Genomic DNA, 5,046 nt, shown 5'->3' on the forward strand with positions numbered 1-5,046 from the left:
CTTATTTGTTCGTCTGTTGCTCCCCACTGTTAACATACATTTGATATAAATGTAAGTGTTACTCAAACTTCCTACATCTGTGATGTGACTTCATTGTCTGTCTCTGTTGCTCACCTCAGTTGTCTGTTGCTTTGTTCCATTGTCTCTGTTGCTGCCCTCCATTGTCTGTCTCTGATGTTGCTGTCCTTTATTGTCTATCTCTCTACTATTGACATAAATAGATAAGAATTACTTCATTAGGAACACTATCGGTATGGTCATTAAAACTTAAACATGAATTAATAATAATATAAATTGAAGTGTTCTGTCTTATTAAAATCTTCCTATAACTGTGCTGGGACTTCGTTGCCCCCCACACCCCCCCTCTCCCTTCAGCTCGCTGAACTCTGCGCCTGATTGGCTGACAGAGCTCATTTGCATGCCGTGGGTCTGCTGATTCATTAGATATGCGTGGATTCGTGGAGCGACCAATAATCCGCTTTTAATAACGCGTTAAAGTTGATATTTTTTTCTGCCTCAAATTATTTCAAGCACTGTTTGGATATATGTGAGAATTACTGGTGACTGGATTGATGGATTTTCTTAAGTTTGGAGGCGTTTTGAAGGTAAGAGTGTGGGGGAAGTGCTGGAGGGAGTTGGGTGTGTGTCTCGAGTGTCCTGAGGTAAACACAAAGCGAAACACAAGCAGATTTAAACTCTAAACACAGTTCCGTAATCCGGAGAGGCAGACGGTTCGAATGGTGTATATAACATGTCCGCATTCGATCAAATATGGACGTACGAAAAACGTAAATATGAAAATAATATTTCATAACTTTCATAAACCAGGCATATTTCGCCCCAAATGTTTATTTTCTGAAAGGAGATACGGCTAAATAGGCTAGATAACTGAAAAGCTTTAAAATGGCATATTGGGTGTCTACATTGAACCTATAAGTATTCATAAACACAGCCAGATATTAAATATGATATTTTTCTGGCCCGTGTTAAGAGGTTAACCCCCTTTTTACACCTCTATACTGTATTTTATATATGGCCTTAGGAGCAACAGGCATGTTGAGAGTAAAATACACCCTAGCTTGATCGTCAGAATTGCAAAGTGAGTGACTGAATGTTATTGTCACTTAACCTACATTTCTTAAAAATCAACTAAAATCCAGACTTTGGAGTTATCGCAATAATAACAGTAATAATCCGGTGTTACATGTACAATTATACTTTTGGGCTCAGCCGAGCCCGGCACTTTTAACGCAGGGGAGTTGTAAAGAAATAGAAGCCTGCACTCAGCAACTTACCGATTTTGGGCCTTTTTTGAACAAGTCACCAATATTTTGGGATAATGTTACCGCCGTTTTCTTCCGTTTTCGCTCCTTGTCTTCTTTTTTACCCATTTTCTCAAGTAACTTTCCCCTGATTCTTATTCTTTCCACAAGCTAAGAACAGAAATGGGGAAATTATCGCCACCTACTGGATTTGTGTAAAACAGTCTGAACAAAATGTGTAAAGAGAAACATTAACAATTTTTGAGCAGCAGTTACAGCCTTCATTGTACTGTACCGTGACGTTTTACGTGACAGTGCCGCGAGACAGTGTCACGTGGACCCCCTAGTGGTGCAGGCCAGTTACTGCAGTGGCATGCTGTGTCACGGGACAGTGTACTGTGCTGTGACGTTTTACGTGACAGTGCCGCGAGACAGTGTCACGTGCACCCCCTAGTGGTGCAGGCCAGTTACTGCAGTGGCATACTTTACATAGCAGTTAGACAGTGACAGTGGGACCTGACAGCGTTATTTACACTTGCAGCGCGTAAAAAAAGTGTTGTGAAGGGGAAACGGCTCTTTACCTAGCTGAGCCAGGCTGTTACTTCTGATTTCAAATCAAGGACGGCTGCTGTGCTTTTGACTGTTAATATTGCGAGTTAAATCAGCTGCTTAAATCGCATGACAATATGTGAAGTTCATAGGATATTCATTCAGACAGACATTGCCTGCTGTGGCGTTCCAGTCACAACGGACATGCGCCACTAGAGGACTTTTAAGATAAAAGCATGTCTGCCGTTTCTGGCACATGACAGCATTAATTAATCAGAGAGCATGTAATAATAGTATATTTTTTTTTTATGAACTGACACACTTATATATGTATCATGTATATTTACATGTAAACTCACATGTGCTACATCATTATGTCATTGTCATAAGTTTATAAGATATTATTAAGTTATTATTTTAGAAAAAAAAAATCAGAGCATGTAATACATCCGAATGAAATGTACAGGACAATTATTATTACATTATTAAAATTGTATAACACCCATTGCAGAATAAAAATGGTTAATATAAAGTATTTGTTATCATTCTACTGCAAAATTAATGCTCTCTATTTCTTTATTTGCACGTAGCACCGTCACATCCATGTAAAGTATGCCACTGCAGTAAAGGGCGTGCACCACTAGGGGGTGCACGTGACACTGTCTCGCGGCACTGTCACGTAAAACGTCACGGTACAGTACAATGAAGGCTGTAACCCCCTCTCCAATTTTTCTTACTCGTCACTACTCTGGGGGCAGGCGGGGGGGGGGGGGGGGGGGGATTGGGGTGGCTGAGGGGGGGGTTGTGGGGGATGGGGGGGGGATCGAACGAACCCTTCGATCCCCCCTGGCTACGGGCCTGATGCCGCTGAAGGAAGAGCGCTGAACCGGGCAGGGGGGATGAGGATCGAGTGAAGGAGGTCCTGAAAGAGCTCGATGCCCACACACTAAAAACTGCTGGGTTATTTTAACTACTCATCTGCTGGGTTATGAAATGTCTAACCCATTATGAGTTATTTCTATGGGAACTGGGTTATTTTTGGGGGGATTTGGGTTGTTTTTGTGCAACTCATGTGCTGGGTCAAAATTTCGCAAAGTTCTTCAACCCAACATGCATCAGTTGACCCAGCAGCTGGGTTGTTTGTGCTTCGACCGTCATCACGTTTACAGGACGTGCTCCTCCTCCACCATTTCGCGCCCAGACAGGCTCCATGCTCCTTCAGCAGCTCGCAGGTGCTCGAGAGAGACTGATCATCTTTGTGGTAAATATTTAATTCACGGTGTCTGTGTTGTGTTATAGCTAGTGTAAGGACCCCAATTCCCACTTTATCATTAACTATCAGCTTTATTTCACTGTAACTAAACGAATTAGGGGGAATACTGCTAACTGATTTGCTAGCCAGCAGGCTAATTTGCTAGCTTAGCTTAGCTTTTTCGTGTAGGTCTTTGCAAACATTTTTACAACATAGCTAGCGATTCTAAAATACTTTTTTTATGACAGGATTTTTTTGTGAGAATAAAGTTTAAGTGTTCGTCTAATGTGTGTGTGTGTGGGGGGGGGGGGGGGGGCAAAATGGTAAAATGGTACAGCTCCTCTCAAAATCAAATGCACTGAAGAGGGCTGCTAAAGACTCTCCCAGCTTAAGTTTCTGGAGGATGAAATTGCCACCCAAAGTGCACAGCTTAGAAGCATGTAAAATAATGGATGTATATATGTTTGTTTCATTGACAGTAAATGTAAATTGACTGCAATCTGGCTTTATTTCTTTTTTAATAATTTGTGAAGGACATTTCTGTTCTGAAGGCTTAAGTTTAACTATTCTGTTACTATGCAATAGAAGGTAGAGTACTCATGTTTAGAATTTTGAATTTGAGATGCTCTGAATCCTTTCCAATTTATAAACCTAACTATTCTTTATTTTAAATGGTCCTTTCTCACACTCACTTACTCTTTTGCATTCTTTCTATCTTTTTTAGCCTGGAACAAATATGGTGGAGCACCTCCATGAGGCCATGGCATCCAGACCTTACCCATGTCCTGACACCGGGAAATGACAATCCTTGCTGGACAGGCTTTGGAATTTTAATCACAATAATATTTTAGTTATAATTAATATGAATAATTGTTACATTTTACATTGTTGGCATTCAGTTATAATAAATTTCAAGGCAGTGCCTTGTAAAAATTACATTATTGTTTAGGTGTTTATTGCATAACATATAGTTTATAGCAGTTTATTTCACAAAGGATTAAACTATGGTGTGTTAGAATTAATCTGTCATTTCTGTTAATTTCACCAACCATTTGGATAGGTAACTGAACAAATGTATCTCGCTGGTGAAACAACCCAGAATTTAAATTACTTTGACCCAGCATTTGGGTGGAGTAGATAACAAATATGTGTAGTTGAAATTACCTTAATTTGCAGTTAATTTGACCCAGCATTTGGGTAGTATATTTTAACTCAACTGCTGGGTTATAATGGGTCAACCCATCTTGCTGGGTCAAATTAACTACTGCTGGGCTGGTGCTATAATAACCCAGCGGTTGGGTTGAAAATAACCCATATTGGGTTATTTTTAGCCCAACTGTTTTTAGTGTGCAGGTGTTTCACCTAGACTGCGCGAGGGACTGGTTCCTGGGCAGGGTGAAGCAGAGGCGACAGGCGTTCCGAGAGCTGAAGCAGAAGACTCTCGAGCTCTCCCAGAGAGAGGAGGAGAAATTAAAATCTGAAGATGCTTCAGCAGCGCCCTCCCCTGCCCAGGACCTCCCACTGCATGATGACAAGTTAGAGGTTGTGTAGCTGAATGGGTTTAATGGAAGGATGGATAGATGGATGGATGCAGGGATGAATGGGGTTAAGAGGAGGATGGAGAGATGATAGGTTTAATGGGAGGATGGATTGAGAGATAATTGGGTTTAATAGGATAATGGAGATGAATGGGTATAAAATGAGAATGGATGCAAGCAAGGATAAATGGGTTTCAGCATTTATAAGGTTAAGCATTTAAGGTGAATCTAGTGTGATTGTGTGAAAAAAAAAGCATTTAAGGTGGCACAGAAACTTTACAGAATTCAACTGAGCACTTGGAATAAAAACCTTACTGTTTAAGGTGGAGTGGAATAATAAGGAAAAAGCGATAACCTGACTGCTGTTCCCTGATTCATTTTCACGTCCTTAGGGAGAGTTTTTCTTTATCTTTTGATTGATATGGGACACTAACTTTTATTAACT

At 40.6% G+C, this 5,046-nt stretch overlaps 1 long non-coding RNA gene across 1 annotated transcript; it reads left to right on the forward strand.

The window, feature by feature from the left end:
* Window positions 1-2,682: 2,682 nt before the first annotated feature.
* LOC111192560 (uncharacterized) lies at window positions 2,683-3,999 on the forward strand. Its single transcript, XR_002650014.2, has 2 exons — window positions 2,683-3,072; window positions 3,788-3,999. It is a non-coding gene; the product is annotated as an uncharacterized LOC111192560 (long non-coding RNA).
* The last annotated feature ends 1,047 nt before the right edge of the window (window positions 4,000-5,046 follow it).

Source organism: Astyanax mexicanus, chromosome 23 (genome assembly GCF_023375975.1).
Source record: "Astyanax mexicanus isolate ESR-SI-001 chromosome 23, AstMex3_surface, whole genome shotgun sequence".
Classification (NCBI taxonomy): Eukaryota; Metazoa; Chordata; class Actinopteri; order Characiformes; family Acestrorhamphidae; genus Astyanax; species Astyanax mexicanus.